Source organism: Lissotriton vulgaris, chromosome 1_1 (genome assembly GCF_964263255.1).
Source record: "Lissotriton vulgaris chromosome 1_1, aLisVul1.2, whole genome shotgun sequence".
In the NCBI taxonomy this organism is placed as follows: Eukaryota; Metazoa; Chordata; class Amphibia; order Caudata; family Salamandridae; genus Lissotriton; species Lissotriton vulgaris.
In genome coordinates, this window is record NC_141685.1 from 371350624 (window position 1) to 371378151 (window position 27528).

The 27528-nt window shown below is 45.0% G+C and overlaps 1 pseudogene; it reads right to left on the reverse strand.

Annotated features, from left to right (window-relative positions):
- Positions 1-671: 671 nt before the first annotated feature.
- Positions 672-26133, reverse strand: LOC147747198 (polycomb protein eed-A pseudogene; annotated as a pseudogene).
- Between the last annotated feature and the right edge of the window lie 1395 nt (positions 26134-27528).

Here is a 27528-nt window from a genome sequence, read left to right on the forward strand (position 1 = left end):
TTATGTGTCTACCCATCAAATTTGGTTTGATCTGATAACTCCTTTCTTGCTAGTATCGACAGATATACTATTTCTCACTGGATCAGGGCCTTGGTGAAATCCTAAACAGATTTCCAAGAGACTTTAGGTGTAATGTTGTAAATCAGAAGCCTATTTTTTTATTTTTTTATTTATTTAAAGAGTTTTATATAGCGCTGGCTAGACCCAGAGGTATCAAAGGGCTTTACATGAGAATAAATAATGTAACAGAAAAAGTTAAACAATTACACAATAAATCCCAAAAAAAAGAATAGGCAATACAATTAGGAGAGGGGAGAAAGGAGAGAGAGAGGTAGTGGAGGGGGCAGGGGAGGTGAGAAAGGGAGGATAAGGGAAGAGACAATATGGAGAGACGAAAAGAGATCTGTCTAAGGACCGACAGGGTAAGGAGAAGCCCAAGGAGAGAATCCAGGGCCCATCACACCTATAGCTAAACCAGGTAGCTCCATCAGGTATCAGACAAAAAAAGTTCAGTCTCAATAAATTGAGAGAAGGGAGAAGGAGAGACATAAAAAGAGGGAGGATGCGGGAGGAGACAGCAGGAGGGACGAAAGGAAGTGCAACAATGTGGTTTAACAGTATAACAGAACAAGATCAACAATTATACCTTACAATGAACAGTCAGCAATACGTTAGGAGAGTTTGAGGGAGTGATCCATACCACAGGACAGTATTTTCTCTCCCAGAAGGTCATAGTCTGCACTTAAAACTTAATCTCTGTGAGCTTCTACACCTCCAAATATTGCAACAAGGTTATCTGTTTGGATATTCCCCAATCTCAGTGCATGGTCTTTGCTCAAACAAAGACAGAAGGAGATGCAGGTATCGCGGATGGAATTTGAGTTCATTGATGGCATTTCCATGGCCAACATAATGCTTTATACACTGCATAGTGAAAGGATTTATTATCCTAATGATGCCCCTTGACCCAGCCACAGCAAGGAGCGGGTGACTGGTGTTATCGTCATATGTCCAGGCACAGGTGTAGAAGTTTTCATCTGCGTCAGCATCCACATATGACTGTAGCAGGCGAATATCTCCCTGTGAATGGCACTCATACAACGTAACCCTGTTACTGCCTACAGTAGCAAACACAAGTGGGTCTCCTTCCTTGCTATGCCAGTTAAACTGCACTCCAAATAAAGGCTGCCCATGGTCCTCCTTAAGGCTGTTTACGCATTTGACGGAATATTTACATTTCTTGGACTTCCATTTCCCCTTACCCCAACTCTTCCTGCCAGGTGCATTGGGAGTGTTGGTTGGGGTATCAGGTTGTTCAGTATTCGTGCCACTTTCTATGCTCAGAGCATCATCATTGTCGTCCCCGGAGAGGTCGGGGTTGCTATTTTAATCGCTGCTTAGGTTCTGCTTCTTGCCCGGGAACCTCGCTGATTAAGAGACACATAACCTGATGTGAAGATTGCGCAAACAGATGTACATTTGAGCACCTTCACCAATGATGTCCTAAGTAACAACAGGTGTAACCGCAAGTATGTTTGATGTATGTGGAATAGTGGGTGCAATGCTATTTACTAAGGCAAAGGTGCCTCCAAGCATCCATCAGTACCAGGTTGTCAATTTCCTGGAGAAGGACTCACAGGACCCATATGGGCTACTCAGTTGTGCTACGGATTTGTCCATTGTGGGGTCTAGTTTAGAAATACAATCGCCATCCTGTATCAAAGGTTCTTCCAGGAATTTGAAAAAACCCTGGCAAATACATTCTAAAGCAATGTGTTTTGACACTTGTCGGTGTATCAAAATAATCGTCAGTTACTAACCCCAAATCTTGCCCGTCACCCATACCTTCCTGCCCTATTGATCACTGTACTGCTCTTGTATGCACAAGGTTACTGTGTCACTCACTATGATCACATTCCCCCATTTGGCTGCTTGCAATGAACGGTACTCTTTGGGCAATTTCCTTGAGCCTCTGTCTGTCCCTCCAGAGGAGGTCAGTTTCTTGAAGCAATGTCATGTTTATTTACCTCCATCTCATCCTACCTACAAGTTAGGATGTTGTGCTCCTACACTGAGTTGAAACCCGATTTTTTTTTTTTAACATCATTTTTATTGCATCACCAATATAATTGTACAGACATTAGAACCAAAATTAGAAGTCCACCCAAAACAAGAAATGACATTGTCCATTGTACTCCATTCCGGGAGGCCCGCCTCCTCCTCAGGCGCAGCTCGGCCTCCGTCCATTAGTAGTCCTTGTAATGTCTTACATTGCCCGACATTAGTAGTACCAAAGTAATGCTGGGTTGCTTTTGTGATTTTCACCCCTCCCCCGCCCCATAATTTCGATCCCCAACAGCCCGCCAATTCCAGCTTCCTTCCCCCCCCCCCGTGGTCGCGCTGTGCTAAATCACTGTCGTAAGAAACGTCTGTTGCGGCGTAGGAAGTACATACATTCACTAAGGTGTGTCCCCCGGTAAGGTGACAGGGTTAGCCACTTCCAGCTCCTCTACTTCCTCCCGCTCCTCGTCAGCTGTGTCTCGGAGCGCCTGCACCATCATTTCCCATGCAGTCGCCCTCTCCAGAGCCTTCTCATCATTCGTTCTCCAGGCCACCTGGTACCTCAAGGTGCTCTCACACGCCGCCCACCGCAGGCATTCCCCATACCATCTTTTATATGAGGGCCCCGTTCTCGATTTCCAATTTCTCGTTATCTCCCGCTTAGCCAGGATGAGCCCCAAGTCTATAAATTTGCTGGTAGTCTTATTTCTGGGCATGTGTGGAAACCAATGGAGGACCCCCACTGCTTTCGTGTACTGAATGTCCCTGTCTGTTGCACTGTTGAGGGCCCTCCCAATTTCCTGCCAGTAGTCCCCCAGGGATGGGCAATCCCACAACATGTGTCCCAAGTCCGCCCCAACTGTATTGCACCTGGGCAAGCAGCTTGTTCCACCCCAAAATATTGTCATATTTTCCCCGGTGTGAGGTATGCCCTGTGAATGATGTAGAAATGGATTAACTGAAACCTGGCGTTTCTCGAGCTCTTCCGTACTCGCCTTAGCAACTGGCCCCAGGTCGTATCAGGGATCTCCAATTGGAGGTCCAGCTCCCATTTGGCCTTCAGAACCGCCAGAGGCTGTAGGGCCTCCCTCAGCATCCTGGAGTACAAGCAGGTGACGGCCTTAAAGGTCCCTGCTGCCATCATCGTGTATTGACACGCCATAGAGGTGCCCGGTTCCTGCAAACCTTCCCCCCAGTGAGCCTGCATGGCGCCCGTGACTGCCGCGTGCAACAAGTAGTCGCCCCTCGGCAGGTCGAACCGCTCCTGCAATTCCTGAAATGGCAGTAGTACCCCGTCCTCATATAAGTCGCCCAGCATGTGTATCCCCGCCTCCTCCCACCCCAGCAAACGCGACCAGTCCCCTCCGTGAGGGAGGGCCGTGACCATCCCCAACGGTATTTCAGGAGCGTACATAAGGCAGACCCCCGCTCGCTTACGAGCACGGTTACAGCAGAGTCGGAACGTCTGCTCCTCAACCGTCAGATCCCTAACCAGGAGCTTCTGGTGCAGCGTGATGTACGCCAGCACATGTCGTGGGGTACCTTCCGCTCTCGCTTCCTCAGGGCCTCTATACACTCTCGCGACCTCCTGAGTGAATACCTGCAGCTGCGCCGCCAGATAGTACCCTTCAAAATCAGGCACCGCCAGTCCTCCTTCATCCTTGGGGCGTAGCAGAGTGTCCAGCGCTATGCGCCTCCTCCCCGTGCCCCATAAGAACGCTATGACCAGAGATCTCAGGCGCCGAAAAATAGAGCTCGGGATCCTCACCGGGAGCGTCCTAAAATAATACAACAGCCTGGGCAGGGCCACCATCTTAAGCAGGGAGATCCGACCAGCCAGGGATAGCGGCAGTGTAGACCAGAAATCCATGCTCCCTCGCAGAGCATTAATACAACGGGTGATATTACCTTCCAGCAGATCCGCCGGGGTGTGATAGATATAAACTCCCAGATAATGCAGACAGCGCGGTTCCCAGCGGAGTTCCTGCGCAGTGAGTGGGCACGGTTCTCCTGATCGCAGGGGGAATAAGCAGGACTTCTTTATACGCAGATGATCTGCTGATGTTTTTGGCTAACGCGGGCCCAGAGCTTGTGGGGGCAAGACGGTTGTTGGAGCGGTTCGGCCGGTTATCAGGCCTGAGGGTCAACTGGCCTGATAACCGGCCGAACCGCTCCAACAACCGTCTTGCCCCCACAAGCTCTGGGCCCGCGTTAGCCAAAAACATCAGCAGATCATCTGCGTATAAAGAAATGAAATGTGGCCTGCCCCCATACGATAATCCGGCATAGTGGCGGCCCGACCTGGCCTCCACAGCGAAGGGTTCCATCGCCAGGGCAAACAAGAGAGGAGATAGGGAGCACCCCTGTCTAGTGCCTCGCCGGACAGGGTATTGCCTCGAGATCAGAGTGCCCACCCGGACTCTCGCTACTGCGTCAGTGTACAGGACCTTGGTCCATTTTATGTATCCGTCCCCCAGCCCGAAGCGCCGCATCACCTCATACAAGTACCCCCATTCAAGACTGTCGAAGGCCTTCTCTATGTCAATAGAGAGAACAAATGGAGAGATGGCACCCGGCCAGTCTGCTCCCATCAATCTCGTAAGCCTGCGGATATTGTGGGCAGTGTTGCGCGTCGGGATAAAGCCGCACTGGTCCTTATGAACCAGGTCAGTCATGTGCACTAGCAGCCTGTTGGCAAGAATTTCACTCAGGATCTTGTAGTCCGTTGTCAGCATGGACAACGGACGGTAGGAGGATAAGGCCGCTCCCTCTCTGCCCGGTTTTAAGAGCGGGATCATGATGGCTTCACACATGGAGCCCGGGAGCCGACCCCTCGATTGCGCCTCGTTGTAGACTTCTCGCAGCCGGGGAGCAAGGTACTCCAGATATTTACTATAAAACTCGATCGGGAGTCCGTCGAGACCCGGGGTCTTATTTCTGGCCATTTGTTTGACTGCACACCCTATCTCCCCGAGCGTAATGGGTCGACCCAGCTCCTCTGCCTCTGAGTCCTCCACCCTCGGCAATTGTAAGCCGTCCAAGAAATCGCCCAGCTCATCTATCCCCCCTGTTTCTCCACTCACATAGAGACCCTCATAATACGCCCGAAACGTATTCAGTATCCCGGGTTGGGTATGGCAGGGCTCCTCCCCTGTCTCCTGGATCATCATGATCGGCATACCCCTCCTGACTGGGTTAGCAAGCCATGCCAGCATAGACCCCGCCTTATCGCCTTCCGCATGCGCCCTCGTCATGTACGCTTTATGATCAAAGCTGCGCAGCCGTTTCAGTTCCACTGCCAGCCCCTCCCTGGCCCCACTAAGTCCCTCCTGCAACTCAGGGTTATTCGGGCGACCCTTCTCCAGATCCCTCAACCGCGTCTCCGCCTTATCCACATCATCCATCAATGTCTTGCGAGCCCCAGCCGTGTGTCCAATACAGTGCCCTCGCACCACCACCTTAAACGCGTCCCACTCCACCGCCCTCGAGGAGGCCGAGCCACTATTCTCCTCAAAATAACACTCTATACAGTCTCCAAGAGCCTCCCTGAACAACAAGTCATCCAGGGTATCAGGTTGCAGGCGCCATGTTGGCACGCAGTTAACGGCCACCATCCAGTTCAGGGATAACAACAAAGGGTTGTGGTCCGACATCGTCCGGGCCAAATATTCCGCCCCTCCCACCGCAGAAAGTACATTCGATGAACACAGAAACGCGTCCAGCCTAACATGTGGATCATGTAACTGCGAGTGAAAGGAGTAGTCCCTAGTGGTGGGGTGTAACGCCCTCCATGCATCCGTGAGGGCCCAACTCTCCTGCCACTCCAGCCTGCGCTTGGCCACCCTATGCGCTGGGGACGCGCGCAGTGGGGGATGGGACCTATCCAAAACCACATCCTCTACCGAATTGAAATCCCCCCCCAGGAGTACCGGCCCCGCCAAATAACCCGCCAGTTTACCCGAGAGTACGGACAAAAATGCGGGCAGATACACATTGGGAGCGTACACACTGCAGAGAGACACTACCCTGCCTCTTAGCCTCCCCTCCACCGCCACATATCTGCCCTCAGGGTCCACCAATGTTTTAGTAACCTGGAAGGGAACCCCCGCTCGTATCCAAATCAGCGCCCCCCTTGCAAAAGCTGAGAACGTTGTATTGAACAGCTGCCCCCTCTAACGCCTCTGTAGCGCAATCCCTTCTTGCTTATTAAGATGTGTTTCTTGCAGGAACGCTATGTGCACCCCTCTACGCTTGAGGTATGCCTGAACTTTATGCCTACGTGTCATGGACTGCATTCCCCGCACATTCCAGGACACACATTTCAATGCCCCGGTACTAGCCATTCCCCTTCGCCCAGCCAGACCGAACAATAAAAATCATTGACCTTGCACGCTCTTCGACCACGGACCCACCCTCCCACCCTCTCCAAACAGGAAGCCAAACCCCCCCTCCAACAACAACACCCAGAGCAACCACAACTGCTCTCAATTCCCACCCCCCCAGGACAGGCCCCCCCGCAAATGGAAGTACCCCCATCCAAACCAACACTCCCAACCACCCCTCAAAGAAAGGCAGTAATGTTCGCAGTCTCCACTGCGATGACCTTAAGGGCCAGTAGGGCGCGGTTCGATGCGAAAGGTTCGTGAAAGCAAATCAATCCCGCATACTCCACCCCACAATCCCCACATCATAGCGCCCCGAAACCTCATGTAACAGTGTTCCGCTGCCACGGGCCCAACGCCCCGGTGTCCAACCAGCGAGTCCGCTCCACTAGTTCAGATTAACACGCCTCAAGGATCTCCTCCGAGGTCTGCGGCGTCACGATAGGGCCTCGGGCTCCACCAAATTCCGAGAGTCCCGTCTCTGAGCCCGTGCCCGGGTTCTCCGATTCCGTGCTCTTCCCGGACTGGCTCCTGGTATTTTTGGATAAGTCCGCCACTGCCTGTAGGGCCGCCTGCCTCTCCGTCTCCGTCTGCGATACCGAAGGCCTGCCGGTCCTCCTGCGATTCTTCCTGATCCGTTGAGATTTCCTGATCGGTTGTGTCACCTTAGCCTCCTCCTCCCTGGCCTTGGCGCCATCAGTTCCTGCTTTGTAAGTGTCCCACCAGGCCCAGGCGTCCGCCGAGGACGTAAAGAAGAGTGTCCGTTCATCTACCACCACTCTCAGCTTCGCCGGGAAGAGCAGGGAGTACTTGATGCCTTCATCACGGAGCTCCCGCTTAAGGGACAGGAAATTAGCCCTGAGCTTCTGCGTCTCAAACGTATAGTCTGGGAACATAGTGACCCTGTTGTTGTCCACTTGAAAGGGTCCTGCCTCCCTCGCTCTCTGCAATAACCAGTCTCTGTCTCGGTAATGGAGCAACTTGAACACCACTGGGCGAGGCGGGAGGCCCGGGGCCGGTGGACGCGCTGGAACCCTATGTGCTCGCTCAAGGGAGAAGAAGGGGGACAATCCCTCCGGCGCCACCTCAGTTCGTAACCAGTTGTCGAGATAGCCCACCATATCGTCTCCTTCGATTTTTTCCGGCAGGCCTACGAGGCGTACGTTGTTGCGCCTATTCCGGTTTTCCGCGTCCTCTGCCCTCCGTTCCAGCACCTTCACACGATCCATCACATCCGCCATCTGCGCCTTCACCGCTGCATGGCTCGGGCCAATTCCTGAACCGTGATTTCCACGGACTTCACCCTGTCCTTGAGCTTATCGTGGTCAGCTTTCAGGAGTCCCAAGCCCGTCGCCACCTGGGCTATGTCTTGCTGCAAGGCGTCCCTCGTGGTGGCGATGGCCTCCAGGATACGGTCCTGCATGCGCTGCAGCGCCGACTGGTCTCAATCCGCTCCTTCTGTGGCTTCGGTGTCGGTCGCACCATCTCCCTTCCCTTTCGGCTTCCCCATCTGGGCTGGAACGAGTGGTGGCCTCCAAAGCTGCCTCTGCACCCGCTCCGCACTTCGTAGGGCCTCGCCCGTAGGAAGGTCCCCCTGTAGCAGTAGTGGGAAAGGCCCGCCGCGTTCCACGCCTCGAGCACCACTCTAGACTCTGGGGCCAAGGCCGCCTCTCGGAATCAGGGTTTCCGACGGACCGTTAAGCCGTCTGGCGCCAGTCGTGCTCAGAGATCCGGGGTCATCGTCACTGGGTTGTCGCCATGTTGTCGCCGCCACTACCAAGGGTTCGGCTCCCATCCATAGCCGGCGGCGCGCGAAAGGTCCACTCCAGAACCCCGAGAGAGGTCCGATGCAGCCGCCTACACCTCTAATCGGAGAAGAGTAGCAGCCCTTAAAGTGGCTCCGGGCCTGTGACTCCGTCGTCTCCGTGCGTCATGCCACCGCCGCCATCTTAGCTCGATGACTTCACGCCTGAGTCCAACTTTCAGATTCAGATACCGGGCTGGGAATGGTCTCGAGTCGACCGCCGTCGGCGCCGGACCCTCCGTGGCACCTTCAAGTATCGGATTATATCGGTTTCGTCGGGGTCCGATCAGATAGTCAGGATATTTTTCAGGATCGGGCGCGGAGCTCCGAGCTCACGCTGCCTACCTCCTCGGCATCCAAGCCACGCCCCACTGAGTTGAAACCCGATCATTAATTTTTACTATTTTTAGGTATGTACGTGTGTGTAGTGCTTACATTCCCAGATGTGAAACTGTGAACTAATCAGAGTTAGTGAAAGCCCCATCATTCATTGGTGTCAAACCATGGTCTTAATCATACAATGGATGTGGCAATTGTGTGTGCATACATTTTCATACTTGAATTTATCTCAAATGTAGTCGCACTTCTGGCGCATCCATGAAAGGACAGCAGCCTGAACCCCCAAATTGACCCCAAGCAACACAGAGTAGGAATTCAAACCCCAACAACAATGTTCCACTCCTCTGGAAAACATAGCACTTAATTTGTTTTAGTTTTAGTTTTTTCATGATTTGTTTAAATGTTGCATCTAAACTTTTTCTTTCATTTCAATGGATTTCATGTGATAGGAACCCTCTCTTATTCTCCAATGCAGTTTGAGGTTATAACCTATTTCCTCAGCGAATCCCATTGGAGCAATTATTTTTTACACTTCTGAAAACTTAACCAGAAAAACACAAGGTAAGCATTAGTCATCACCACATCTATCAATCAAGTACATGTGAAATACAGTCTTTGCAATCCCTGCAAATCTGACTCATCAGTGCAGTTCTATTCTCCTTCTCCCATCTCTCTCCTCTCCATAGCATTCCCACGTAGCCTTCAGTTGTAGCGGCGGCTCTCGCTTGTAGTATTTTTTTTAGAACTGCTTTTATGAATTAAGAGAATTATTTCTACTATTTTATGTAATGACAAAGGTAGCTTTTTCATTATATCCACATCCGACACACCTCATTCATGAATTGATTCCAAAAGTAACTTAAATTATGAGCTTTATTTTACCCATTAATTTAAACTGTTTTCAACAATTTCATCCCTTAGAATTCTCATCTAATCAGGATTTATTTGAAGTCTTCGCCCCTTTTACTTACTGTCACTACTTCAAGTACCCAAAATTTAATTTGTGAGAATTTGCGGCGTCCTTTCTCCTCAAAACGTCTTGCTATGGCGATTTTTCATTTTTTGTAGAGGAATGTTAGAGTGATGGCCACTTCAATAATGATTGTGCGCCTTCTGTTATTCTGATGTAGCGAAAGCCACAAAGATACAAAGGGCCATATGTACAAAGAACTTTAGCAATTGGAATATCCCCAATCAGGCCATTTCCAACCGCAAAAATACTTTTACATATGTTTAATGCTCAAATTGCGATTTGGCAACATGTTACCGAATCACAATTTGTGTTTGAAATTGGGTATTTTAAAGGTCCGTTTTTTGGCTGTCCTTTCCAAGGGCCATATGTACGAAGTATTTTTCCAGTCGCAAATGGGCTGAATTACAGAATCAGGCTGTTTGCAACAAGAAGAAATACTTTTGGGAATACACAAAGCCCAAGTTTTGCGTTTCGGTATTTGGAATTGGCGTGTTTAGGGCATCCTTTCCAAATACTGAATTGCATTAGCATGTACGAATGTTTTGTGACCGAAATGCGGGAGCAAATCATTCACACTTTACCACCAACTTAAAGTTGATGGTAATGCATTCGCAAAGTGGAAGGTGTCCCCATTGAGAATGGAAATAAAATGTAAGAACAGGCAGTAGTCTCACGGACCACTGACTACTCTTAAAAAATCAAACTTCAAAGTTTCCGTTTTTAAAAAAAAATGCATCCCATTTTCCTTTAAGAAAAATGGTCCGCATTTACAAAAATAAAGATTGCTTTATTTAAAAGCAATACAGACATGGTGGTCTGCTGACCCCAGCTTGCCACCATCCCCGAGATGGTTATCGCTTGGTGTGGCAAACTGCATCCTACCTCATTAATATTCGTGAGGTAGGTCGATTTGCAACTTACGAGCAATCTCTATCCAATATTTGTTAGTGTTCTTAGTTTAAGAATTGCAATTTCCTAATTGCGATTCGGTAAGAATCGCAAGTAGGAAATTGCAATTGCCAAATTTTTACATGTGGCTTTTAACCCAATATGTGTAGTGTTTAAATTGATAAGTCACAAATTGTTGGAATGTATGGCCTTAGTTATACCCAAGAAGACGGTTCTCCAGTCTGTTAGGGAGGTCATGGCCTCCACCACTCTGGTGTATTATTCCAGATTATATTTAGAGATGCCGCATCTTCACATAATTGGGGGTTGTCGAGCAGGCACAACATTTACAATGCCGGCTCGGCAAACCTTTTTGTTCAAAGAAAATTCACTTCTAAAGTAGAAGTTTCATTTCCCTGAACAAAAAGTAAAGAGCCCTGACATGCAGGGAGCTTTTTTGCTGTACATGGGAGCCTGTTCATTTTTATGCTTGTTTCAGCCATTCCGCACATGGCATACAAGGGCAGGGATAATGAGTGAAGAGGGCAGGACAAATGTCACTGTGAACCAGGAATCCTGTGGCAGATTGATATGTGGTGCATCTGCCAGGGTGGCTGACTCCAGAGAGCGGGATCACGGTTTGATCCCTGGTGCCATGGTAGCTCATTTTAGGATTATGTGACTCTGTGGAATAGCTCACTTAATCTCCTTGCCACCTCCAGGGCCTTGAAACGTTAAACGGTGATATGTTTGCGTTTTTCACGTAAGGATTATTATTGATCACTGAGTCAGGGTTTACCATCAGTGGTGGCTCATCGAACAGTAACCCACTGGTTCCCAGACTCTAAGCAGAGCGGGGAGGATGTTGGTTTGGCAGGAATAGGGAACAGCTGGTTTACACATTCCTTCTACTCTACCAAACGCTAAATGACACCCTTAGTATTTTGCCAACAACGGGATGATATACCAAATCTAAGAACATAGATGCAATTGGCACAATTTAAACAGGCGGAGAAAAGGGGGAACCTCTATTGTGACCTATATTTCTTTATACATGAACATTAAAGTTTCTTCAGAGTTACATACAGGATGCTGCAAGAAACATGAATTCAATCACTTAGACTTAGTATTTGTATTTTATTTCTTTCATTTATTTTCTATCGTTTTCATAAGTTTTTTCTCATTTTTTAGTGATTATTTCATCAAAATTGCAATACAGTGACATGGTAACATATGTACAAACTAAGAGTGTGCGTAAAATCCGTTTCGCGGGCGAATTTGCGGATTTTCCGCGATTACGCGATCCGCAAATCTCACGAAATCGCGGTAAAATCCGCGAATCAGCGGGGACAAATTTTCAGCCAAGCAAGGGTTACAGCAGCAGGTGCAAAAGTTGAACCTAATTTCTTTGTAACCTTTTACAAAAGGGTTACAAACAAATTAACTTCAACTTGGACACCTGCTGCTAATTTCTTCCTGGCGCCTCCTTGCCTACTTGCAACTATTCTCTGACCCTGCTCTGACCCTTGAAGCAGGGTCAGAGAATAGTTACAAGTAGGCAACGAGGCACCTGTCCAAGGAATTAAACCTCACCAGGAAGCACTTACAGATATAAAAAAAACAGGAAGAAGGGAGAGGATGGCAAATACACCCATTTTGAGTTGTCAGGAGGGGTTAAACTTAAAGAGACCTTTACAGCACAATTTTCATATGCATTTTGCTAAAAATAAAAAGCTGTATGTTCTGTAGGGGCAACTCAGGAATCTGGCCCTTCAGAGATCCGGCCTCTCTTTCTTTCTCTCGTTCTCTCTCTCCCTCTCTCTTTCCCTCTCTTTCTCTCTCTTTCTATCTATCTATCTCTCTCCCTCTCCCATAAACGACTGCATGGGTAACTTCGCTATGCAAGCGGCTCGCGAAGACGCAAAAAGCCCCGTGAACATGCAAAAAACCCTGCAAACACGCAAAAAACCCAGCGAACACGCAAAAAAACAAAAATCCACAAACTCGCGAATTTTGCGAATAGCGAATTCGCAAAATTCACCCATGCTTAGTACAAACCAGTTTACAATGCAAGGTTAAATCATGTCTTGACAGAAACCCCTAAACATTACATATAAAGTTACTCTCACTCATACCAACATTCATACATACTCAATCTTTCATACTGATTGTCCTGGCATTGCTAACACAACAAACAACAATGGAAAAAGTGAAGAACAGATAATGTGTCCTCTAGTAGACTCCTCAAGATGTTACTATGACCAGTAGTCTTTAAGTATTTCTTTTTATTGTGAGGGTTAATAGTCTTTTGTGATCCTTTCCTTTCTTGCTCCAGGGTTTGAATTAATTTTTGTGTGAGGGTCTCTGGTGCGTACTGCCTACGTACGTTTCGGTGATGTCATTGTTTTGCTTCACCTTCTTCAGGGCCAACAAGAAACTGGACAACAGACAGGTGCATACATACTATTAAAACCAGGGGGTTCTGATTATCTGTGTCTTTGATGAAGCTTTCTAGACACTTATAGAGAGATGGAACAGCTGGGCGCTAGTATTCTGATTCTATTAACAAATATTCAATCCTAGGAGCTGTTGGTCCACGATATGAGATCTGTGTATTAAGTATTAAGCTGTAGCGCTTTCTGTGGCTCCAACCGATCGCTCAATATTAACTGGTAGACATGTGAATAGAGATTTGCTCGTCTACAGGAGGGCGCCTCCGGCCGATGTCACTGCCACTGAGGCGCCCCCCTGGAGACAAGCAAATTCAGTTTCTTGTTGGCCCTGAAGAAGGTGAAGCAAAACAATGACATCACCGAAACGTACGTAGGCCGTACGCACCAGAGACCCTCACACAAAAATTAATTCAAACCCTTGAGCAAGAAAGGAAAGGATCACAAAAGACTATTAACCCTCACAATAAAAAGAAATACTTAAAGACTACTGGTCTTAGTAACATCTTGAGGAGTCTACTAGAGGACACATTATCTGTTCTTCACTTTTTCCATTGTTGTTTGTTGTGTTAGCAATGCCAGGACAATCATTATGAAAGATTGAGTATGTATGAATGTTGGTATGAGTGAGAGTAACTTCATATGTAATGTTTAGGGGTTTCTGTCAAGACATAATTTAACCTTACATTTTAAACTGGTTTGTACATATGTTACCATGTCACTGTATTGCAATTTTGATAAAATAATCACTAAAAAATGAGAAAAAACTAAACTGTTATGAAAACGATAGAAAATAAATGAAAGAAATAAAATACAAATACTAAGTCTAAGCGATTGAATTCATGTTTCTTGCAGCATCCTGTATGTAACTCTGAAGAAACTTTAATGTTCATGTATAAAGAAATATAGGTCACAATAGAGGTCCCCCCTTTTCTTGCTGTTGGTTTGCCACTCCCTCCTCTAGACCTGAAAGAATCTTAGGGAGTACCCTGTTCACCCGAGACAATTTAAACAGGCGTACATACCCTTTTTTCTTGTTTGTAAATGTTGTTAGTTGATCCCAAGCTTTTTCGATTGTACTCACTTACTTATGTTCCTAATTTCTTTTCTTTCTGATAGGAAATGAATCTGAAAATTCTGATAAGAAATGAAACAACCACTTTAATTTTTCATCATATTTAATTAATCTCTCATATTTCTATACATATTTTCCCATTTGATGTTCCTATAGAGAGAATTTCACAACACAGGTCTTCTTTCCTAATTTTATCTTTGCTTTATGTTTCAACAGGTTTTCTAATAGCATTTGCAATTTTTGGCCTGATTTATAGATTGGCGGACAAATTAAGTTGCCGTAGCAAAGTAATTTACACCCGCCATGGTGAGGGTTTTCCACCCCCCACAATTAGAGATGTTCGCTGGCCCACCGGACATCTCTTGCATTAGCCAGAACCGCCTTCACAGTGTTTCCTGTAAAGGCAATCAAATGCCAAACGTATTTCTATTTTACAAAAACAAAGTACCAAAGTGGGATTTTGATTTAGAAAATGTAAAAAATCAAGTATTCCTTTGCCATGGGAGATTTCTCCTATGGTGTGGAGGTTATTTTTGCAGTTTTCAATGCCCCATACCACCAGGTTTTACCTGGCAGTGACTGACAGTGAAAACTTGCCATTAGTCTGCCCACTCAAAATAGGGAGGGCGAACAAATGGTAATACCTCCAATGGTCGTTACTCTATCGGCCATGTATACCGGTGGCAGAGACAAGGTAGTCACTGCTGTCGATATACTGAAGGTCTGCATGGCTCTAAATAAGGTGGGCAGACCTTCAGTTTGGCAGATGGGTACTCCCCATCAACGTTGCAACAGAGTATCCGCTCCGCCAAACCCCAAATCTGGTTCTTTGTCTTCAGCTCTTCAGGATGCTTATTCTTTGTAGCCTGTTTCTATTAGTGTCGATTTATTTTATTTATTTTACATGTATTCATTCTGATTCCTCAGGAATTATTTGTTTTGGTTTGGTCCTCTCCATTTGGCTGCACGTCAAGTGTTTTTAAGTTGCTCAGGAAGAAAGCCTCTATTCCAGGTTGTAGGTTTGTGAAAACACTACTAATCCATTTATTTTCAGATTAAATTATTTTAACATCATGAAATATAATGTTGTTTTCCTATACATCGTGTGTAAATTCAGTTCTAATCCAAAAAACAGTTGGAGCCTTCTATTACGGTTGCAAAAAGAAATCTACATATTCTGCCAGTGGTTAGAATATATAATCGATAACCACCACAATTGAGCATAAAGAAGGATCCTCCATATTATTATACAGTTCAAGAGTCTTATAAAGAATTGGTTCCTCTGGGAATTCTTTTATCAAATACATTTTTATTTTCATCTGTGATACAACCTAGTTCTTTTGCATTTTCAATAGTTTGTTTTATAATCATTTCACATGCGTTAGTAGGATACCAGGCTGCAAAGTAAGAAACACGTAGTATATGTTCAAAAGTAAGTTAACCTTTTTTTCATAGATTTTATCACTACCGCTATGACTTATACTATTTTTTAGAAGTTCGATTACATTTCTTTCTGCTCCTTAACATTAGATAGTCTTCATTTCATTCAACAAGGATCTCTCAAAAAGAATGATTATTTTATTTGTAACTTGCGGATAAACCCTCAATTTTATTTAATTTTGAATCCTCTTAAATCAGGTGACATTCCTTTGGAAATTCCTCTTGCGAAAAAATGACCATCACTTTCCATTTTCTAATTCATTTAACACTGAAATGCATTGAGGAGTCAAATAGAGGTTTCAACTACATGTCATTATTTCAAAGACGTGACAAAAAATAATTCTGCTTAAGTTTAGATGTTAATGGGTGTTATGTTTTGAAAAATTAAGTGACATATTTTGAACCATTTGTAACTTTTTAATGAATGTGGTTTTAATTGTCCATTGGCATTTTGAACTTTTTGCTGAACTGAAAACATAGAATTGATTCTCTTCAAAAGCCTAAGTTGGATAAAGCATATTTTAGTCAATGAGTCTATCTGTTCAGTTTACGAAAATGCAGCATCCATTCTGACATCTACATTTTTTCTGCAATTAACATGGATTGATGAACAGCCCAAAGAATAAAGCCTGAAAGCCTGGCTCCAAACAGTAGAATAGCGAAAAAAGAGCAAGCAAATATTAGGTGAAGAGGGTAAGTACATGTCCTTCCAGGTCCAAGCTTGACACTTGAATGCCCTGGGTTCATATGTTATTCCTCCTAGAGTGATTTGTCCCACCCTATATCCTGTCAGACCCTATTCAAGGGATCATAGGACAAGCAGGGGCTATTGGGCCTCAACTACAGGACTGAAGACGTTTGCCTCTGATGTTCTGGGGTCTATCCTAATATGGCTCTGTAAACTGAGCTAGGTGCAAACCCTTCAGCACCTGACTCGCAATGGTTATGATGGCGAGCTGTCACAGACTTTTCAGGGAGGTACTTTGGGGTGCTCGAGCACTCAACAATCACACCACAGTGCAATAACTAATAGGGGATCCCAGTGCTTTAGTTTAAAAAAATACTTAAATGCCTGCTGGAATTTAATACAACGCACAATATAAGCAAGATACAATTTATTGTTGTGGGCACTGAGGTTGGGCTGCGCCTCTGACAAGGGTCAATCTCCTCCTGCCAATTTGCCATGTGCAGAGCAATTCTTTAAGTGGTGGTGCAGCCACGTACAGGCTGATCTCCAACTGGTGCTGCGGCCATGCACCAGTCGATTTCATCTAAGACATGGCAGTATGGCTTACAGAAGCTGTGCTTCTTCTCTTCTGGGCACTACAGATTAGTAAAGGCCACTCTGAACTCGAATCAGAGCCCTGACTGGGATTGGTGATCTTCAGGTTGCGTGGTCACGGTTGTCACCATAAACCACTGTTGGAAAACTGTAAACCACGGACACACAGCTCGCTCGTCGCAATACTTCTCTTCGGGAAGCCCCACTAGTTCTGTTGTAACTCTACTCTACACTCCTCCTGGACAGTCACCCTTCCTGCAGTTTGGCAAGCTCATTCCCTCTCTTAACTGGGAGGCTGGCTTCTAGGCACTTCGGGTCAGGTACATAGCTCTTCCAGGAAGGGGAAGACTCAGTGATGTCCCTTCAGTTCTGGGAGGGTGGCTATCAGGCAGATGTAGCAGTCCTCCGAGTACTCCGCAGAGCACTCCATTCCTTGGTTATCGAGAACTTGGAACTGGAACAAGTGGGGTACAGGGGTTCCACTTTTATATATGAACAACATACAGGAGATGGGTATCCACTGTCTGCGCTCATTTGGGGTGGTTCCCATTTCTAGTGCCCTCTCCAGACTGCCCTCCACAAACAGCCTTAGTGTAATGATTCTCACAAAAGGGTTATCTCCAGCCTTTAACACCCCCAACAGAAGCACAAAGAAGTCTGAGCTTTCTTCCCCTGGCTGCCATGAGCCAAACTAAAACAGTGATCAAGGAGAGACAAAAGGCTGGGTTACTTCATCTTGCACAAGAGAGTCTGTTACCCCACCCTTTAGTCAGACAGTACTTAAAGACTAATCAGCAGTCCCAAGCTCAGTAAAAAGGATTAGCTGAATTTCTAAAGGAGTTGTGTCTTCTTTTCCTCACTTACATGTCTAGGCCTCCTGCCCTCCAGCTTCTGAAATGCTAGAATACACTTTCATTGTCTGGGAAAGCAACTTCACCTCCATCTTGTGCAAAAGGACAGGCCAGGGCTAACCAAACTGGATCCTGCAGAGCTCATGCATGTACCATGCAGGCCACACACAAAAACATGTGCAGCATACACGTGAGATGTCAGACCTATGAGGCGCTAGGAAAAGGGTAGACAAATAGAAGAAGACTTTTCGTGGAGTGGGCCAGTATGCCTCAACTTCAGTGGCACAGATACAAATGTCTAGCCACAAATATGGATGTGAAAAACATGATACACTACCAGCACTGCTCTATGTGCTAAACCCATGACAGTGATAGTAGTCCATTGTCTGCCAATGAGGGTGTGATTGGTGTTCTCCTCCAGGTCACAGGCCAAATCCAGAAACTCACTCATGTCAAGGGGCAGGCCTAGGCCTTTGTGCACGTGCTAGATTAGCATGATACCAGGGCCAAAATGAAAAGTGTGGATAAAAGATACATGCAGTATGGCGCTCTGGGCAGGCAGAAGACAACTGTACAACATTCAGGGGATATTACCGCACCAACATCAGGTATATGCATATAGTGCATTGTTAGCTCCTGAAACATGGGCAACAAATTGTCTCTTCAGGGAAACAACTCAGCAGTCTTTAGCTCACTGCTCTTCACACCTTGAACACTCTAGCTGATGTAAGAGATGGACTTGGCCAAGTCATCTCTTGAAAACCTCCGCTGTTTCTTGCAATTATTCTTCAGCTCCAATAACATGGCAAAGAAGTCACCTCTGGTGGCTGGTTAATTAAGCCATCTGCACAGTTTTGGATGGCAGGAATGGATCATTGTCAGACTTATGAGAAGTCTTGAACAAACTGTAGCATGTCTTTTATGGAGGTGAATCGGTGCTCCTTCAGTTTCAGGAGAGACATTCCAAGTGTGGTGGTCCAGCTAACACTGCGGTGTCCACTGAGGAAAAGCAGCCACAAAAGCTACAAAAATACTCCACGGCTCCACAAAGCACATTGTTGCAACAAATTGGGATGACACTAATTGATAGAAACAAGTGTATCAAGTTGCCTATGAAGGAAAATGCAGCACAAAGACTTCCATCATTTCCACTGTATGCCTGTTATGGCTACATGGGTGGAGAGAGATATTGCACCTGTGCCCCACAGTCAGCAGGGTTCACTCCCACCATTCAGTACAATATAAACTTCCTGGCCCAAAATATACCTCCGGTGGCAATAGGGATAAACACATGGGCCAGAGAAGGTCTTTCCCAGGTTTAGGGCGGCAAAGAAATGATAGCATAGTGAGGAATGTGTGCTACTACCATCAATACCCCTCCTCCTGCAGGATGAGAGTTTCAAAGGTGTTTGTTGGTGACTCTCAGCTTAACTAATTACCTGTAAAACTCCATTCTTTCGCTCATCTGAGGGTTTACAAAACCTTCAGGGTTTACAAAAAGGGAGCATCTCAAGTTTGGGACTTCCAATGCCCCACACTGCACCATGGAAACCCCCATGTGGGTGACTGTCCAAAAGTTTTGTATTCTGCTCCACACAGTGGGCCTTACTGCCACAGCAGTCCTTCAGGTTTATTCCAAATCTTTATAATGGGCAGGAGATTAGCTGAATCTGAGAAGAGTTTAGAGGCATTCTGCATGGATTAAGGGGAAGACTTGGACATGCTTTTCCCTGGTTCCATGCGCCTAAAGGACTGAAAGCATCGGTTACTGTTTGGGCTTGGAAATGATGACCATCCTGTATCCTGAAACATTCCCACATCAGGAAGTTAAGTCGGACCTGTCATGGACAACCATACATGCAGAAAGAGTGGGGAGACTGCCCATGAGGAAGTGGAAGTATAGAGAAGGGAAGTGAGACATCATGGTGGCTGTTGACAGGGCGAAGGTCATGAAAGAGGGCATTTTAAGGGGAGTCACTATAAAAAAAGAGTTTATTTTAGACTGAACACATTTTATTGTCACCAGATCGTATTGCAAGTTGATTGAGTGAAGGAGATACATTCAAGTTGTGTACAGGGACCTGATGCCTTTGGGTGACAAGCCTCTACCTTATTCCCAGCCAACTTGAAGGGCATAAGGAGAAAGACTTCCTATTTACTGAAACAGAGACAATAATCAATTATGTAGAGGGGCTGACTGCAAATTCAGAAGACAAAAGTGGCTGATGATCGTAGGGCAGATGAAGTACAGTTTTTGCGATTGGAGTTGTTTGAACCGTGGGCATTCTTATCCCTTAATGGCGACAGTTACAATTAAAATTGCTTTATGAATGTTTACACACTGGTATTAGATATGTAAATAGATTCTTGTTGTGTCTTCTTTCTTGGTTGGGTGCATTGCTTCAGGTGACACACGGTTTGTCTATAATGCTTTTAGAAATGATTCAAACCATATAAGCAGATGCTGCATTGGGCAGGAACCTTTGTAATACCCTTTAACATGGCTTCACAAGAAAGTACTATATCAAAGACATCAACAAATATGTCACTAAGTTCATACATTGCTGTTGGAGTAGTCTAAGTCAGCAGAATGAACAATATGGTCTTTCCTGATTACTTTTCTGGGTTCTCCCGTGTACTTTCCTATATGGTTTTGATCCTTGGGCAAAAAACACTGGAAGGTTTCAGGATGGGACATGAGGCACATCAGACCTTCTTGTTAAATGATGGATGTCACTTATTTGAAGAATAATGATGATAATCTTCAGGGAAATGGTCTCTATAGTTATCAGATCTTTGCTGACCCCAAACATACCTTAAGTCAACCACTTTACAATATTTATATAAGTCATTGCACCGGGGAAAGAACAGCAAAATATAATATCAAGTCTAGTGGTAGAGGGCTAAAATTACACTGTGGATGCAATTTGAGAGAATTGATTTATTTCATTGTGGCTAACAGGGTACCAGGAAATACTAGAGAGAAATGTTTCATGGAATTAGTTCGTTAAATTCAGACAACTTCAAACTCAGAATCTTCAATTAATAAACTGGAGGAGAACAATTGTATACCTTATAAATTTAGGGACAGATGTAGGTTAATGCATGTTTGAGATTCCTTAATAGTGATTTTTATGGAATCGCTATTAAGGAATCGCAAAATGCCTTGTAGGTAGGAATTTCAATATTTCTGGGGATTCCTTAATATTCCTAAATTGTGAATCGCAAATTGCGATTAGCAATTAAGGAATACCTTCCCATTCATTCCTATGGGCCAATAGGCCCATAGGAATGAATGGGAATTGCTCCCGCAATTTGCTAGTCACCAAGAGGCACTCGCAAATTGTAGGAGCAATTCCAAGGGTGCCAGGGTTCCAAAAGGACACCCTGTTGCACCCCTGAAATGTGCATGTATGCACATGTGGCGCACATACATGCCCTAAGGGCATGAATGTGTGCCACGTGGCACCAAAAAAAAAAGCAAAAAAGTGTTTTTTTAAAGGAAATCGGTAATTACCACCAACTTGAAGTTCACAATTTGCGGTTCCTTAAATGCAAGAGCAAATTTTGCAATTCCTTATTTTGATAGTAGGTTTCAACTTACCTACATTGCTCGCTCCAAATAGCTATCGTAAATGCAGAAATTCTGCGAATTTCAGCGTTAGCGCTCGCTATTTGGCCAACTACATCTGGCCCTTAATCAGCAAAACTGTGAAAAGAGTGGAAACATGTTATGAAAAGTGGAAAAAGTGATTCCATTATGCTTCAATATGACACATAATTTAAACATTGACTGTAAAAACAAAGAATGGTGATACAATATGGAACTGATTTTTGTTCATTGAGGACACAGCTTTAAGTTAAATTAGATATTGGGAATTAATAGATTCTGTGATGTTATTTTGAATGTGTAATTTTGATTGTGTGTTACGTTTAGCCTTTTATATCAATATCTCATTAACAGCTAGCCCGCCTAACTTAAGTCAATATCTCTGTAATTGCAAGTCCCTTCTTCTCCCATCTGTTTTATGTTCAACCATGCTTAATGCTGATGATTTTTACAGTTTTAGGGTCAGGAAGTTCCCGGGGAACGTACTGAGCGTTACAATAATAGGCTGAGAAAAATGGCTAATACTGTGACCTTGGCGGATCTAGGGGGATCATAAGGGTTTAATTACAATGACACTGTGACAGTTCATACTAAAAGAATAACATTACATTCATACATTGGAAAGAAATGTTGGAGCTTGTCACTCCCACAACAAGTCACATGAAATAGAAACACAGACAGTAATAACTTTGGCCAGGTAACACCCGGAAGACACTCAAGGTACGATTCTAGCACAAGCTTCCTAAACAAACAAAGCATTAAAACACAATAAGCACAAAAGCAAATATGTTTGTACTTATTGCAGAGATGAGCTGCTAAGTGAGGGGACCTACCAGGCCAATGGGGCAGATTAGAAGTGATCGTCCTGTGGAAAACGCAACCATTTTGCTAAAGTATGTGTGGTTCAGAGAATTCAGAAAACCCCCAAAAGTGTGCATTATCCACAGGAAGCACACCTGTCTGCCCAGTCATCTGAACATAGAAAGCATGATTCTTTGAAAAGAGTCATCATTCACACCCAACCTATAAGGTTGCTTTTCAGGACATGGATATCCTTGCAATCGTGGCATGAGTAAATTGATTAGTGGAATAATTAGGCAGGCTCAAAATAAACCCAAGGTTTAACGGTACCACGACAAAAATCTACATGCGGACCAGCCAGACTGAGACCTCTCAAGGGTACATTTATAACAATAGTGCATCATGACAACATAAAAGTGATAGTCACAATCTTTATCAGTGTGCAGGGAGTAACCTACTATGTAGGCGCAGTACAGCTGAAGAAACTAGTCACTTCAGGCTGAGTGCGGACATTTTTGGTCTTTCCCGCTGAAATCAAGCTGGTTTTTCCAACCGTGGATGATGAAGAGGACAATGCAATTGAGAAGCTCAAGTGTAACACTGCATGGGTCTCTCTCATGGACGTCAATAAGGGGTCGCCAGGGGTGGCCGATGCAACACCTGGCTTGCCCGTTGTGACCCCTGGCATTATCTTTGCAACCCCTAGCCTCAGAGGAAGTAGTGCTGGAATAGAATGGACTGGTGTCTGCTGCTGGGAGTCCCAGGAATCAATTACCCGCACGCATCTTTGCTACCCAATAACATGGAAATTACCATTTTGTCTCTTTTAGGTCAAAAAGGGTGGGGAATTCGACAAGGACAGGTGGTGAGGGGACTCTGCTCTGAAATCAGTTTTATGTCAAAACTTATTTTCTGGTGTTCACTAAATTAGTTCACTGGCAAATGTCATGTGTTATGGTACATGAAGAAAAGCAACTGGCATATTAGAAACAAAACAGGAAAATACAGTCGGTAAAAGCAGTAAACCTAATTTCAAAGATGAAATCAAAATACAAAAGCAGCAAAATGTTTAACTTGCACAGTCTTGCACACAGAAAGCACAGGGTCATTGTTCTCAGGTCCTTTTCGCAATCTGTTGCCTTAGCCCAACTCTTTTTAATTTATATACATGTCCCCCCTTGTGCCCCTGGCTGGGGCTAATGGCGCAAAGATAATCTCATATGCTGATGATACGCAGCTTATCTTTATCTGTGACAGGGGTGTGGAGTTTGATGGGGATGGAATCAGATCCTGTTTCACGAAGGTGTTTAATTGGCTAAAGGCAAACCAGCTTAAATGCAACCCTGACACACAGCTCAAAATTGACCGTGAGAAAGATGTGTGTACACAGCGAAACGCGTCAGTGCTTTGTGCTGGAAAACTGAGTGCCAAACGAAAATAAATCGAGGGAAACCAGAATAACTCTGTGAGTGCGTATTCAATTCTTCTTCTTGAGGAGAGATGTGTGCAATATATATATATATATATATATATATATATGAAAACCAAATCCTTAAGGAAACGAGATAGGGCCAAACTCCACCCAACGTTTCTTCAGCATATATATATATATATACATATATATATATATATTTTCCAAAAATCGTCGTTTTGGCTTCTGCTTCCTTGCAGAACAACGAAAAGAGCGAGACCACAAAGTAGGTGCAGTTTCTTCAGTGCATTTATTCTGTGCCAAAAAGTTACAGCCTGCAATCCACCATGACGCGTTTCACCTCAAAAGAGGCTTGAACACATAGGTGCCATGGACACAAACAAGGGAATTTAAAGTGCTAGTGCTTAATTGAGTACAGCTGTGCGTGTCACATTCTAGTAAACAGTGAAAACATACTCCACTAGATTAGCGAAGGATAAAGGGCATAGTGCCCTGCGGGTTCTGAGGCATATAAATACAGATATGAAGCATGTATTAATCCTAAAATTTGCATATAAATAAATAAATTCATATATATATACACATGGTTTAAAACTTTTTCTCACTTCTACTTCATATATATACACATCTCGGTCTAAATAGACATCCCTTCTTTATATGCATATTGGTATGGCTATATGAACCCAAATTTATCATTTTTATACAGTACTAGAATAATATGTTGGTTACACTGTTACGAAAATCACGCCCAAGTGGGCATAGCCTAACACTGCACATACTCATAAATCCAATATAGTGACGCACTATTAAATTATCCTTTTAAGGTTACTGCAGATCAAAAATTGTTGTAAAGTGAAAGGTGCTGGTGCCAATATTAAAAACATACTACAGTTAACAGCAGGTAGCAGAGTCAAAGAACGAGGTCCTCCTAGGGGGAGCTGTTTAAAGCACCCACCATAAATCAGATAAGAAATTAATGTACATTAAAGTGCACAGTGATTATCAACAGGTTAACAACAACTACTAGAGACAGGTGTATAAGCCCTCGCTAGCGTTCAAACCTCCAGGGTTCTTCGTGTTGAACTCGAGAATAAACCTGGTTTCCAGCAGGCGCAATTTAGCGTCCCGATTTCCCCCTCTTTTCAGAGGCAGGACTGAGTCAACAAGAAAATACTGAAGGCCACTGGGGTCACTATTATGAATTGTCTCGAAGTGCCTAGCCACCGGGTAGGCTTGGTCCTTTCCAGAAATTGCCCTGAGATGTTGTAGAATGCGCTTGTGTGCGGGTGGGCGTGTGCTGCCCACATATTGTTGGCCACAAGGGCATTGCAAGACATAGACAACGTATTCTGTCTTACAAGTGAGTCTTTTGTTAATCACAAAGGGCTTCTCTGAGAAAGGGCGTGAGACCTGTGTCTTGTTAATCCCGTGGCGACAGGCTTTACACGTTAGGCACTTCTTGAAACCCGTAATGTGCTCCATCCAGGATTTAGTGGGTTCTAGTGTGTTACTGACTAGTGCACTGGCTAGGCTGGGGGATCTACGGAAAGTGAGGCTGGGCTTGTCCGGTACCAGGCTGCCTATGACTGGGTCACCCTTAACCAGATTCCAGTTTTTATTCAGAATTTTTCTAATCTGGGAATGTTGGTTACTGTAAGTAACAATGGCTCTCGATTGAATTAGCTCATTGCTAGAGTTCTCTGCAATAGGTCTAACCTTGGGCACTAGGGCTTTCGCACTTGTTGTATTTTTAGTACGTCTAATCGCTCCATCTATTAGAGTACTACTATATCCCCTCTTCAAGAACCTGACTTTGCTGGCTTGTTGGGCCAGATCACATTCCAAGTCAGAGCTGCAGATTCTCCGTAATCTTAGCATCTCCCCATAGGGGATGCTACGGATTAGGTGTTGGGGATGCTGGCTGCTGGCATGTAGGACTGTATTACCGGCAGTCAGTTTTCTGTGCAATTTAGTTTGCAGAGTGTTGTCCCTGATATAAACCTCCACATCCAAAAAAGTGACTTTTTCTTTATCAATATGTGATGTGAATTGAAGGTTTAAGTTGTTTGTGTTAAGTTCTCTCACAAATTCTGTTGCCTCTTCAAACGACCCCCTCCAGATCATAAACAGATCATCAATATACCTTAAGTAAAGCATTACCTTATTACACATAGTCTCTTTGTGTTGGTCCATGAGGACCCACTCCTCCCACAGCCCCATATGTAGACAAGCGAAGCTGAGGGAGAAGCAGGCCCCCATAGCCACCCCTCTTAGTTGCTGGTATATTTGATTATTGAAAATAAAAAAGTTCTGTTCCAAACATATTTTCAACATCCCAACAATCATCTTGTTGTGTTGTAGACACTCAATGGGGCGTTGGTTAAGGTAATGTTCAACTGCTTTTATACCATCGCAGTGTCGAATTGATGTATACAGCGAGGTAACATCCATGGTGATAAGCAGCAGTTCATCATCCCAGGTAATAGAGGCCAATTTGCACAAGAAGTCAGTGGTGTCTCTAACATAAGAGCCCAAGTTCTTTACCCATTCTTGTAGGAAGTAGTCAATGTAGCGGGAAATATTTTCCGTGGAGCTATCTATGGCCGATATTATTGGCCTTCCAGGGGGCACATGGGCATCCTTGTGCACCTTGGGCAGGAGATAGAAGCTAGGGATGACTGGATGGTCTTTTTTCAAGTATTTATATTCATCAAACGAGATTAATCCACTGCTTCGCCATGCCATTAGTTTTGAATTCTGGTCATTCCATGCTGCTCTGATGGTGGGCAAATTGCTCTTTTTGTAGCAATCCGCATCACTCAGTTGTCACTCAGCCTCTTTGATGTACTCCTCACGTTTCCAGAGAACAATATTGCCTCCTTTATCGGCCGGCTTGACAATGATTTTATCATCAGCTTTCAATTTCTTGACCAGGTTGTGATAACATTGATTTTGACTGTTGATCACTGTTTCCTTTTTATTCGAGGCAATGTATAGTTTCTTCAAATCTCCTATGATGAGCTCGTGATATCGGTCCAGGTTATCATGAGTCGATACTGGCAGGAAGGTGGACTTTGGTTTGAATGGGGTAGTGCCGATCCCACTACCCATGGCTTCATGAGTACCCAAAGGCATGTCCGTACTTTCACATTGTAACTCCCATATTTCTTGCAGTGCCGCTCCCTCACCTGCAGTCAATAGGGAGGGACTTGTTGGTGCTGTGGCTTTGGGTTTTTTGTACGGATGTAGGCGATGGAATTTATTTAATTTGAGCTTTCTCACATATCTGAAAACATCCATCCGTGTGTCAGCGTAATTAAAGTCCCTAGGGGGGCAGTATGAAAGCCCAAGAGACAGGATGGAAATTTCTTTTGCTGTTAGGGCTGCATCTGTTAGATTGATTACTGAGGGGGCGCAGATGCCTGTCCCCGTTTCTTGCTCCATCTGCCCCTGTTAGTTTTTCTTTCTCCCCCTGTTTTTGCGGCATTTGCGGCGTTCTGCCCGTTTCCTGTTTGCCCTCTGTTTCCTGGTGGGGCCTTCGATTGTGAGCTTGAGCGCAGGGTGTCTCTTCGGTTCTCGCACAGGCAGCTTACGGGGTAAGCTTTGTAAACCCCAACCCCTGCTTTCTGGATGGACCTTCCTCTGCCTCGCTTTCCGCAGCTGAACTAAGGTCAGTGGAGGAAACAGATACGGATGTTGTTTCCCGTGTTTTTCTTTCAGTATTGCCAATGCGGGCTTTAATTCCATCAAACCTACGTGCAAATGTAAAGATATTCCCATTCAAATAATCAAGTCTGTCTCTCTCAAATTTAAAAGCTTTACGCTTCTTGATGATATCCTCCTCCTTTGCCAGACTGCTCTCCATATCTTCCCTCATTCTCTTAACATCATCATTGATTTCAACTTTAGACAACTCCACTTCCAACTTCTCAATCTCCGTTTGAAGTTTCAACCTGTCACTTTCTGCGTACTTCACAAGAATCCTCATTAATCTTGCCGAGGACTCTAAATTGGCTGTGGCCCATTCTTCTAGCATGAGTGGGTCCGGGTTATCGTAACTAGGAGCCAGTGTAATACGAAGACCCCTTGGGACCCGCCCCACCTCCAGGTATCTTGTAAGGGATTTGTTCTCCCACCACT